Here is a 14,181-nt window from a genome sequence, read left to right on the forward strand (position 1 = left end):
CCCACAATAAACAACCCGTGTTACTAAAGACCAACCCGTTTCACACTAAAGGTGCTAGTCTGACCCAAATCCATGGTAACAAGCAAATCCAAGGCGATATGAGCCATGATCAAAGACAAAGGCTCAATCAAGAGACACCAAGCTCAATATCCAAGGCTGTAGTTATGCCCGTAAACCAAGACAAAAGAGTCAAAAGGATAAGGCTCAATCAAACAAGTCAAAGTCAATATCCAAAGTCAAAGTTGTCTTTAAAACCTGAATCAAGAATCTGAGTCCAGATCAAGAACAAGCCTGAAATCCAATGTTATGAGAATAATGTCAATTCTATATAGAAATCAAGACATCAATGAAGATGGTCAGCTAGCACCCTCACTTAGCCTTTCACACATGATACACCCTAAGTCGTTCTCGAGACCGTTACAGGGAGATAGTTAGGAATTTTGAGAATCCTCTCAAGCTTGTCAAGTATACCCATCCTTTAGGGCCAAGACATGAAAACTTGATCCCACGTCATTTTAACCTACCTTTATGTGCTCAGGGTACATCAAGCCAAGAGACTCCATTTCCAAGCCATATTACAAGCCATAATCCCATCAAGCCTTAACTCCACAAAATCAAGCTCCAGAGATTTGTCCATCAAAGCCTCTTATTTTTTAGCTCCACATTCCAAATATCCAATCCAGTTTCACCTTGACCCAGACACGGAGTCTGCAAATACTTTGCTACTCAGAGCGGAACATACCCAATTCATCCTTAGGGTCCACTAAGTGTGCTCACATGACAAGGAAATATTTACAAAATTAGTTATACCTCTTTGGTCTATGATTAGAGGGAGTTATCTGAAATCGATTCTTCGAGTCACCAAAGGAAAATACTCTCCTGACCCATGCACTTTAAGGTCCTGACAACATAGCTTAGGCACACATCAGAACTACGATCTGGTTTGATTTCACCTCTTCAGGTGGATACGTAGACAGTCCTTTTTTACACAAGAAGGATACAACCACAACACCCAAATAAAATTAACCAAACCTCAGAACTACGATCTGGTTTGATTTCACTTCACGTGAATACGTAGGCAGTCCTCAAGGATACAACCATCCCAACTTTCAACCTCAATTATCAACTATCAACCTCAATTATCAACCATCCCAATTAACAACTTTCAACCACCTCAATTATCAACCATCCCAACCATCAACTTTTAACCTCAATTAACATCCCTTCCACAACCAAATTTTCCTCTTTACTGGAGGCTTCTTCTTGTCGCCCAGTCTTTTTTTTTTTACCAAATTCCAGAGTCACCTTCTCATCCTGGGGGCTTCACTTCCGAGATGCCACCCTTCCTTTACTCCTCTCTCATTTGAGTCAAGCTAGTACTCGGTCCAGACGATGATGAGGTCTTAGATCGATTCTCGAAGTTATCGTGCCTCAAGAAGGATCTCTTTTATAGCAACACAATGTCAAAAGACGTCCAAGTAGACAGCTGATCCATGGCTCATGCCTTGCCTTTATATGCCTTCATCATTCTCGCAATTATTCTACCTTTTGGAACTGATACGCATTGTCACCCACACTTGGCTAGGGGTTGCGCATACATAGGCAAAGTCTGTCAAGGTCATCCCCTGTGTCGCGTCAAATCTAAGTCAGCGTTGCGTCAGTCTATCGTCTTGCGTCCTAGTGAGTCGATGTCGTGTCAAGTCCTGTGACTAAAGCTCATTGAATGTCCATAACACATACAAACAACAATTTTTCTTTGAGCAAGTTTTAAACAAATTTATAAAGAAACAAATTTTGCAAAACCTATGTGCTTCCTCATTTGAGGTCCATGTGCTAATTGTTTATGTGCTTATATGCTATGTGCTAATTGCCTATTAGATTGCGTTCTTGTGTGGCTACTAACCATGCAGGTAAGTATCAGAAGCAGTGCTTGCTCCAACTGGGGGCTTAGCTCAAGTATACATTCTTACCATGACGATCAAGATGTTCCTAAATCGTCAATATATTCCCCAGCGAGAGTTCATGACAGCCGATTGCATTTCTCGAGAAACGGAGTTTGTTTGAAAGCAGATACAAGCAGATTTCCCAGAAATGATTCAATCCAGACAGAGTCATTCCCCAACAAGAGTTTGCTTGAGACCGATGCAAGCAGATTCAACCTCAAGTTTTTGCCAGAGTTCGCTTGAGACCGACACAATCAGATTCCTCAGCAGTTTCTACCGACGTCCTGCTACCCTCAATATTATTGTTTCCTCACGGAGTTCGACAAAGGTGTCGTTCTCCAGAAGTTCCCAAACCAGCGTCTCCTTCCTTAGGTTCGTAAACCCAAAGTTGGGATTCTTACCCCTAGATTCTTAGATCCCAAAATAGCTTCCTTAGGTTCATAAGCCTTTAAGCTCCCACACCAATGTCCGTAGGTTCATAAACCCATAAATCCTTTTGGAGTTCTCATACCTCAGAAAGCTTAAACGCATGCGTTCAAAACAAGAATTAGTAACCCAGTAGTTCCTAAACTTAACCTTAGGATCCCAATTCCTCTTAGGTTCACAAGCCTTTAAGTTCTCATACCAGCCTGTCCTTTTAGGTTCATATACCCATCTTGATACACCCAGCTCTTTAGGTTCCCAAACTTCCTAGAGTTGATACGCTTCTACCCTTAGGATCACAATCCTTTAGGATTACCTTTTCTTAGGGTTCCTACACCCAAACCCTGGTTACCCCTTAGGTTGAACTTATATTTGGCCTCCTTCCCGTCAATGTTTTCCTTTAGGGCCTCACACCCTAGCACAATCCTTACATATCCTTTAGGTCTTACCCTCAGCTATTACGCACCTCCGGAAATATCTCGAGAAAGAAGTCTCGGGTATGGTTTCTTCTTAGGGCTGGCGAGCTTCCTTACGTAGTCTAATGGACTTTAAACGACCCTCCCCGGAAGTCAACAGACTCTAATGTTCCCGACGACAGGTCCTTGGCTCAGACCCCTTGAGCCGCCTCGCGTCGCCATAGATTTCAGGTAGTAATTTTCGATTGACCTGGGGGCTATACTTTGACTTTCGCCTTGTCCAAGCCTCAGTCAAAGTGGGGGCTCTGTAGATACCTCGTTTCTGCACCTCCCGCCAAACACCCAGTGATGATGAATGGGCCGCATGTTTAGCATATGTCGCGATTTTATGACGTTTTGTAAATCGGTTAATAAAAGGTAACTCATACACTCTTGTCTACCCCTTGGTTGACGTTCTAGGTGTAATTACGGTCGTTTTTGCAGTAATTAGAGTACATTTGAAGTCCGAGTCAAAAATCGTCTTCATTTCCTATAAACGTCAAATCCTGAGTCAAAAGCAATGGGTTTGTCTACCTAAGATTAGGATGTCATAAAATGTTATGGGTATTTCTCATTTTCTCATTTTGAGTCCCATGTCACTTCTTTGGGATAAACTTAAAGTTTATATTACAAAATGTGCATTTCATTTAGCTAAAATGATAACCCGACCTTTAGGCTTGTTTTACGAGGTGATAACAATTTTTTTGGGTCAGGCCTATTTCACCGAAAGTTCTATATATTTCTTTTAGCTTTCCAACGCCACCAAAATTACCTTATTCCGAGTCTTGTAGAGAAAGTTATGCCTAAAAGACGACAGGCTGTCAAAACGTGTTTTCTCGCGCAGAGGATCCTACCCGAGAAAGGACGCAGTAAGTGCTGCGCCTCTTTTAAGGGACGCAGCACCTGCTGCGCCTTTTCTCCAGGCTTTCTTTTTGTCCAAGTTTTCGTGTTTCAACTAAGTCGGTTGTTTTCGTATCTTTCTTTGCTATTTCTTTTCCTAAACCCTTATTCCATGATTACTATAAATAGGGACCTTCGTTCTTCTTTCTCACGCGAGTGTCCGCCCTTCTCTTCTCCATTTGCATTCTAAGACCGCGCTCTAATCTTTTGACGTCTACGTGCTTGATCAATCAACCACGTAAGCTCAAATCATTCTGAGTACCAGTCACGTTGCATGACCGACCAATTTGACCACTACACCATAATCAATAATTCAATTTATTTTAAATCCTTTTTCAAGGGCACTTTCATATTTGCATAGATCGAGTCGAGTTACCACTAAAAACCGATTTAGTTAAATCTCGCGACGCTAACATGTAAGTCTGTGGGTGTAAAATCTCATCTTAATTCTGTTTTATTTTCTGTGTTATAATTAATGTAAGAATTTATATCATAAGCATGCTCGAAACCGTCTTTTAAAATCACCTTTTTAAAACCTTTTAACGGAAATAACACAGATCTGACGTAGGGAAGAATCGCATCAACTGATGCGCCTTCTGGAAAAGGCGCAGCATCTGCTACGCCTCTTCCAACGGCTGCTCTCAGTTGCTGCACTTCTTCTTCTTCCTCGGGTTTTTGTTCCTTTCGTCTTTTATTTTTCTTTCTTCGTTCTTTCCCTTATTTCACCTAATAATTTTCAAATTAGTTTTTTTATGAATCCTTTTCAATAATTTTCGACTTAAATCCCTTATATTTAATATTTGCGGGTTTTCGTCACAAATTCAAACCCGGATTTTAGAGACTCGATTTATCCGTAACAAGTACCTTGAATTCGTCTTCGTACATATTTCTCTTTATTTTTCATATTTTGTTTTCTTTTATTTTCAACCGTCATTAATTCAAGTTTTGTATATAAATCAATTCCGGCATCGTATCAATACTAACCATATTAAACCGTTGTATTCTCAATTTTAATTCGTTTTATAACAATATTAGCATGTATGTAATCTGTTAATCACTTCAACTCGAGTTCTAATATCAATAATCGGCCTTAAATTACTAACGAGCATTAACAACCCACGCAGTTCTGACTTCACAGCCATAACTCACCTCAGGAACAGACGCAGTGACCATTGCCCCTGTTCCAAGAGACGCAGCATTGCTGCGCCTGTTCCGAGTTGGCTTCTGCCTCTGAACTCTTCTTGTTTTGACGTAGGCCGTAGGGTTTCTATTTAATTAACTATTATTCTTATTATCAACATAATTCGACATATTTTCCATATAATTCATATTTTCCATATTTTCTATTTTCTATTTTATTTATTTATTTTTATTTTCTAAATTTCCTTATTTTCCAAATTTCCTTATTTTCTAATTTTCCTTATTTTGCAATTACCTTATTTTTCCAATTTTCTAATTTTCCTTATTTCATTTATTCTTTTCTTTTATTTCTAAAACTCTTTTGAGCATGTTTATGACGTTAATCAGTTAAATCATTGTAATTTATTTCTTTATTTACTTATTGTATTTTATCATGGATGTTTACTTGTTTTCACATGTAATTAATCTAAACCCTACTTCGACATTAACGAGTGCTAATTAGTTGTTCACCGACTTAGTTTAATGCACATGTTAGGATTAAAAAATTGGATGTTGCATTGCATGCATATAATCGACAACATATCAAGTATGAATAACTTCCCTAATCATTAGTAGAGGCCGCTATCGAGGCGGGCGGGATTAAGTGTTCATTAAAAGGACTTCCTAATACGTACCCTCACCCCTTACTCTAGATCTCTGTGAACATCCGTGTTCATTGGCATCCACGAGAGTCATTCTAGACATAAAATGCTAAGGGTAACGAGTTCTTAGTGTTCATGTCACTACTTTGTGTCTTGCAATGATGCGAAGTATTCGAACGGTTTCCAATTTTCCACAATAAATTGGTGGCGACTCCACAAATGTAAACACTTGTTTCTCAAGCGCCCCCGTGGGCCCCCCGTGTCCACAACATCCTGAGAGTCTGACCAGGTTTAGACTAGGACCGTATATATTATCGTCGTCCTACCAGGAGGAATTGAGTCTTAGAGAAGTAAATGTATTGCTTCATTATGGTCATTGGCATCTTTCTACACGAGAGTTTACATTTTATGTGGTTGAATGTAAGAGTCTTGGTCCTATTGGACACTAGAGGTGAGATGCGAGCCTTATAGTTGCGATATGATCATCGGGGTTGATGCTCCCATCCGTTCTTATGGTGAGATGCAAGTCAGGAGTGCGCATGTGACGTTAATAGCCACGTCCCGTGCTATGTTTGTTAGAATATTCCCGAAGTAATGGCTATGGTTTTCAACTATATGTATTCCGATGATTGACTACTCGTTTATCTATCTCACATGACTTAAGAACTAGTCTTGTGTAATTTGGATAGTTGCATATGTCACATTTCATTGGAATTCGTGCTTGTGATTAAATAATCGTATCTATGCTGTCTCCTTTACTTCACTTATTTAAATATACATATGACATGCTCATTTGTCATTCCATCTTGCTTTCTCTTGTTATTCTAACATGAATGATCACATGCTTATTTTTTTCAAGTGAATTGTATCCCGTATTTATTATGCCTTTCCTTATTTGAGTTCCTTGTTATGTTCATTTTGATATAATGTGATTGGGAGAACCTTGAGTTACTCCCCACTGACTGTGGCATTCATGCTTAAATTAATGACAGGTGATAGTGTTTCTTCTTGGGGGTAAAGACGTGTGAGCTAGCACGCGTTGTACTTACAACGATTGACCTTATACGTTGTAGTTTAGAATTGTACATAGTTTTTATCATTGAGTTCTATTTAGGGATTAAGATCCCTCTCATCTTGCTAAGTTGTATGTTGTATAAAAGCTTTATTAAAACTCAACTTTTTGGTTTGCATAGTGACCCCGCGGTTTTCAATATAAAAGTTTTTAAAACATCGTTTTTTCCGCTGCAAAGTTTGCATTTTCTTTTCATAGAAATCCGGGGGTGTCACAAATACGCCTTAATTTTTTTCGCTTTTTTGTTTTTCTAATTTGATACCCACAATTATCCATCTCATACCCACTACCTCCTTGGGCATAAGAAACTCATATTTTATGGGTTTTTGTTGGAATATGTGTCCTCCGACAATAATGCGATCACAACTGTCGGTCATGATGATCACATGTTTAAGTCTCATTTTCAGAATACATGTGGGATGTAATATTTTTACAGTCAACTGGTCCACACATATCGGTAATGATTGGCTGACTAGAGTTTGACATTATCTTTGTCGATGCGACGGTGGTGATCAGTTGATCCCCTTAGGTCATACCTAAAGGGTAACACTCTTAATTGAATATTTAATTGATCGTATGACGATACGAGTTAATTAAATTACTTAAAATTGACGGACGATTTTGGAAGTAATATTTACGTATCTCATTGTAATTTGATTAAATAAGATACGGTCTAAGTAATAGAATTGTTTTATTACTTAGATGAAATTTTTGTTTACGGAAACAATTAAAACGAAATAAATAAATTATTATAAATACAGAATGTTGTAGTTTATAATTCGGAAACACTTTTTTGTACAAGTAATTATGAATTACTAGGTTAATTTTATAAGTGACATATTTTATTAATATGTTGATTTTTAATTGTTAAAAATACATTTATACACATAATGTCATGGAACATGTTGCATGTGACAAATTGACAAAATAATGTGTAAAATGGACTTTCCATTTTACACAATATGTACCGAAATAATAGGGTGGATTAGAGTATTAAGTGTGCTTTATATTTTATTTAAAAGCATCATCATTAACCTAATTGATAGCCATGCACACCTACTTGCTTTTGTGAAGAGCATCTTGGTCATGCATTGGGCCTTGTCACCACCCCCTACCCGGTTTTGACATAGAAAAAGACCAAGGATTTTTCTCTATATTTTCCTAATATACACTACAATAATGTGTGTGTATTCATTCATTCATTTTTAACATCTAAAACTTATAGAAATTTTAGAGGAAAAATTACTCCTTCTTCCCTCTTCTCATGACCGAAAAAAGCAAGAGACCAAAACAATATTTTGGGTCAATTTTTAATAAAATTAATATTGTTCTAGTTCAAATAATATTAGTTTTTAAGAGGTTATCTTGGGTATACATCTTTGGGAGGGATTCTATCTTTGAATCCTTGTTCTTCCATTTGTAAGGAAAGCTCAAGAACAAGTGAGAAGGAGAACTCACTTGTGCCCTAAATCCGAAATACCCATAGTAAGAATGACGATTTCTTCCCTTTTCTAATTATGTTTGCATGCATAAGATCAAGATTTAATTTATGACTAAATTAATTATCACATATATGAATATGTCGAAATAATGAGATAAATAATTTCTAACAAGTGGCATCAGAGCCTTAGGTTGTTTGCATGCAAATCGATTATTGTTTTTTCGAGTTATACGATTAACAAAGAAAACTTATAAATTTGTGTTTATTATGACATATCACGAATTTAATTTGCATGTTAAAGTTTCTGATCCTAAAATATATTTAGGATATTTTGGTTTATTTATGGATTTTTATTGTTCATTTTATATAATAATGGCATTAAAATGTGATTTTATGATAAACATGTCATTTTTGGACTAAAAATAGCTAAACTTCGAATTTTTCAGTGGTTTTTGGATATGTTTTCAAATATATTATCTAATGATGGCCTGTAAATTTTCATAATAATATGAGTTGTTATGCTCGAAATATGGATTTTTCAAGATAAAATCGTATTTAAATTAGAAAATAGGTTAATATGAGTTATATTTCGAATCTGGTCATAGAAATTTAGTATGTTGTCACATGAAATTTTACAATATGTGTATAAAATATTTGGCTATAATGAAGTCTTTATGCATGATTTATGAGTTTTTGATAAAAAATCACATAAATAGTGACTTTAATTAGTATAAAATTGCTAAAACATACTTCATGACTAAGGAAAAACGTCACATGTTGCATTTTATCATATATTTCAGATCTAAAAGTGAAAATTTGATAAAAATAAATTTTCTCATATTTTTATGGTAATAATTGATAAATCGGATAAACCGCAACATTGTTTTTCTCGATAAATTTTCGAAATTTTTAACCTAAGTTTTGAACATTATGAGTGTCATGGTATTTTTCCAGAATGTTCATGAGTTTAAAATTTCAAATTTCAAATTTATTTGAAATGTTTATGATTTAATTTGAAGTTTATGACATAATTTTGTATTTTGGGTCCATTTATGAACAATATTGAGAAATCTAGGTTAATTATTGTCAAATGTTAGTGGAGACTAATTTTGAGTCCTAAGATGGTTAGGGTAATTAACTAGTACATAAATATGATTTTATGTAATTATTGTGATTTTAAAAGGTTAGATCACGCAAATCCGTAAAAACCGATTAATATACGATATTGGCTCCTTAAAGGCGATTTAGCATAAAATTGAGCATGTTCATACATATTATAATGCTGCATTTTATTTATGATTGTCATATTTTAATTTTATCTAATTTTTGAATTATGTAATTTTACTTAGTATGGCCTTAGTTTTTAATTGGTATTACCCCAAATGTATGGGAATATCGATTCGGTTGTATTGTATTGTGATCTCGTATCACCGTTTTGTAATTTAATAGATTTATTTTAATTTTAATTACAAATGTATAATAATTAATTATGTAATTTATTATGTAATTTATTTATTCCGGAGTTCCTTGAAGACGGTGCCACTCGAGAAGGCGATCCATTAAAGGAATTGTTGCATTGAAATGCGTGCCAAGACCGAAGTTCAAGAGACCAAAGGAGTTGATTTCCGAATTTGTAATAGTTTATTAGATTTACTATTCTAGGAAGACCATACTAGGATTTTATTTATGCTTTGCATTTTATTTATATGTTGCATGCATCGCTAAATCGCCATAACTAAAACATGCATTATCATTTTAATCGAGTTTATCGACCGTGTCAATTACAATTATCGTAGTTCACCGATTTAGCTCACTTAATACGTGATAGATAATAAATTGACATGACCTCTCGCTAAAACAAACAATTGAGACTTAGCCTTACCAAAAAGTAGAAACCATGAAAACCTATTTCGTGAGGGAGTGCACTCGGCCACACCGGGGTACAAATCTTTTTACGTAGGGGAAGTGGGTGATAAATGTCTATCCACCGAATTCATGTTGATGAGGGATTTATCGGCTACACCGTGCCCAAGTTAATGTGGGTTTGGATCATGGACACATTTATTCGAAATTTGGATTGAGCTCAACGGAAGTATTCGTAACCGTAGTTGCATGTGTTCCGGGCTTAAGATAAATGTTAATGTAATTTTATCGACCAAGAGTTCTAAAAGTAGAATTGATTAAAGAGTTAATCCACCGAGTTATATTGATAAGGGATTTATCGGCCACACCGTGCCCAAGTTAATATGAATTTGGGTCTTGAAATCATTTATAATAGTTGGGTAGAGGTCACTATATAAATGCTCATATCTTGTTAATTTATTTACAAGTATGATATTAAAAACGACAAATGTTTTATTCCTTCTATTTTGTTTTGTAGACCACTTTTATTTCTCATAACAAATGGCCGCACCAAACACCAACGCCGCACCTCTCACTAATGCTTCATGGCTCCGATCCTTCATAGATCGTTGTAAACTTGAAAAGAATGGGTCAAATTTCTCCGATTGGGATGCCCAACTCAAATTAGCCGCCCAAGGTGACGACAAGCTTCGTTACCTCACCGAGACCTCTCCACCCGAACCTAATGCTAGGTCGAGTGCCGCCACTAGGGAAGCATATGAGGCTTACCACAAAGAGTCCGCCGCAATGAAAAATGTGTTGATTTTTGCGGTGGAGGCGGATCTCCAAAGGAGAGCCTTTAAAATGGGCACCGCTAATGAAATCTATTCCAAACTTGTGACAATGTTTTCACAAACACCGAGGATCGTCCAATATGAGGCGACCTCGGAATTCTTTGATCTCGATTTTAAGGAGGGCCGAAAGGTTAGCCCTCACGTGCTCAAATTGTTGGAGCTAGTCGAGACTTTGAAGATTCAAAAAGTTGAAATCCCCAAAGAGCTCATTGTAGATAGGATTCTACACTCCTTATCCAAAGTCACAGTGTATGTTCAATTCCGGGGGAATTTTAACATGCAATATAAGGACGTGTCTTTTGAAGAGTTGCACAAGTTACTTGTGCAAGCCGAAAGAGACATGGGGTTAAATGGAATTATCTAAACTTCAGGGCACTAAAGTGAAATTAACCCAAAGTGGAAATTTTCCAAGTATTAAATAATTTGCGTTTCACATTTTTCTTTTTTGGAAAATGTTAGTAATATTATATCAAACGTCAAAAAAAGGGGAAATCCCCAAATACAACCTATCCAATTTAGGGTCTGTTCTTTTGGACTGAAATTGTCTGAACTGAACTTAACTTAATGGAGCTGAACTGAACTGAACCGAACTTAATAGAGCTGAGCTAAACTGAACTGAACTGAACTGATCTGAACTGAAATGAAATGAAAATAAAAAGATAATAATAATAATAATAATAATAATAATAATAATATAATATCAATAATAATAATAAATGTTATAATAATATTATTAATTATTATTATTATTAATAATAAAATATCAATATAATATAATAATAATCTAATAAGTAATATAAAAAATAAAATAGTAATATAATAATAAATATAATAATAATAATAATAATAATATATTAGTAATATAAATAATATTATTAATAGTATTATAATATATTAAATAATATAATATATTAATAATAGTAACTAAAAAACGAATATGATAAGTATAATATAAATATTATAAATAATAATAATTAATATAAGTAATAATAATAATAATAATAATAATAATAATAATAATAGATGTAATATAATAATAATAAATATCTTAATATTTAATAAAATAATAAATATAATATAATAATAATGTAATAATAGTAATAATAGTAATAGTAATAGTAATAATAATAATATAATAATAATAATAATACCCTAATATTGCCATTAATCATAATAATATAATAATAAATAAATATAATAAATATAAATAGTAATATAATAAATATTAAAAATAAATTTTAATAAAATAATAACAATAGTAAATAAATTAATATAATAATAATGATAATAATAAGAATATAAAATAAGAACAATAATATTAATGTTGAAATAAACTACCCTGAAGTGAACTGAACTGAACTGAACTGATCTGAACTGAACTCTGAACTGAAGTGAAGTGAATGGAGCTGAACTGAACTGAACTTAATAGAGCTGAACTGAACTGAACTTATTAGAACTGAAATTAAGTCCAAAAAAATAGGGCCTTAGTATTCCTCCCATCCGAAGAAGAAAAAACCTTTGAATTACCATTTAATTACAATTTCATCTCTTCAATGACGACTTCAAAAAATTATATAAGACCTCTATGTAGGGATGTCAATTTCACCCGCATCCGTTCAAATCCGATCCACCCGATTTTAGAAGATGGGTGAAAACCCGACTTAAATGGATGATGGATGGATGACAGATGAAACGGATGGCGGATGGGTTGGATGAAGAAAATTCACCCGTCATCCATCAATCACCCGATTTTATTACTTTTTATTTATTTATTTTACATATAATACATTATTAAGATATAAAATATTCAAATTTTTCTACTCTCAAAATAAATTTTAATACACAACACCCGCTTATCACCCGATCTACCCGTTTCATCCATGGATGATGGATGGATGGATGACGGATAATATGTTTCACGGATGACGGGCGGATTGGATGAGATTTTAAAGAGACGGATGGATGACGGATGAGGCTTCACCCAACCCGAACCCGATTCATTGACATCCCTACCTCTATGCTTACACTAGCTAACATCCTCGTGCTTTAGCTGCCCCCGCTTTAGTGTCATTAGTATGTTTCACTTTAATGGCCTTTACCTTAAATTAAAAACGGTCGTATTAAATATTATCGACACTTTACTAATTATCGTCGACAATTAACCCACCTTTTCAATATTACCCCATTAACCCCTCCCTTGTTTCTCTCTATCTCTCTCTCTCTCTCTCTCTCTCTCTCTCTCTCTCTAATCTTTCTAAAACAAAAAAGACGATTTTTCGGAAAAACATCGTAATTTAATTTACGAACTTTTCGATTAAAACGGTTTTAAACATATCGACTAATGACGGTAATAACGATCAAGTTAGTAACGATGTTCAAGAGATATGTTTACGTTTCAAGTTTATGATTTGACGAACGGATTAGAGTAGAACGGATTAGTGATTATCGATCCCCGCGCCTAAAACTAATTTAACACGAAAATTAATAATTTTTTAAAAAAAATATGTTGAAAAAGGGCCATGATGAAGAAATTTTATGTCTAGACGAAAAATTTCTTCGTCCGGGAGAAAAAAAATTCCGGGTGAGAATATTTTCCATCTGGACGAAAATGTTTTTCGTTCAGAATTTTTTTTTTTGAAAAAAAAAATCATATTTCAACTTAGATTAATTTTTGGCGCGATAATCGATAATCGGTAATCCGTTCTAACAATAACGATTTTATTCTAAACCACCTAAATCTACCAACTAATTACAAATTTTTAAAAAGTGAAACAAGTTTAGATCACTTGTCGATTCCTTGAATTTGGTGGAGGAATTGAAGCGGTGGTGACGGAAATGTCGTACTTGAAAAAAAGATGTTAATATATGGGAGGTTTAGAGTGAGGGGTAGATTAGGAAAGTCATTACAAATTGTCGACGATATTTAGTAATTTGTCGACGACGTTTAGCAGGTTGGATTAAAAAACGCAATTGCTAAATCCCGCACAACATTTTACTATATCCAACACACTTTACGCTATTATTCCAATACTACCCTTTGATTGAAAAAATTGAACACCAACCCTCAATCCTACTCACCATCTCCGACCACCCATTCTCATCCCTGACCACCTAGCTCCTAGCCCCAACCTCCCCCATCCATGACCACCCATGACCCAGCACCGACCAGTCGTCCACCCATTCCCCAGCACCGATGACTACAAGCAGTCCACCACCCATCTCAAGTTAAAATCATCACAAATCGTCGACCATGTCGTCGACCACCTTCATCCCTTCCCCGCACAACGATCCATCCTTTCGCCACCCTTGCTGTCGACCAACCGCCCCACCCCGTGCCGTCGACCACCCATTCATATCATAATTTGCCGTTATTATTCTCTTTCCCTGTCTTTATCGCTTTAATTGATGTTCGGCGTCGATTGGTAGTAGGTTGTAGGCGCGTGTTGTTGAGTGCGGCGGTGGCCGTAGGT

The sequence above is a fragment of the Silene latifolia genome, unplaced genomic scaffold, assembly GCF_048544455.1.
Source record: "Silene latifolia isolate original U9 population unplaced genomic scaffold, ASM4854445v1 scaffold_332, whole genome shotgun sequence".
Taxonomy (NCBI): Eukaryota; Viridiplantae; Streptophyta; class Magnoliopsida; order Caryophyllales; family Caryophyllaceae; genus Silene; species Silene latifolia.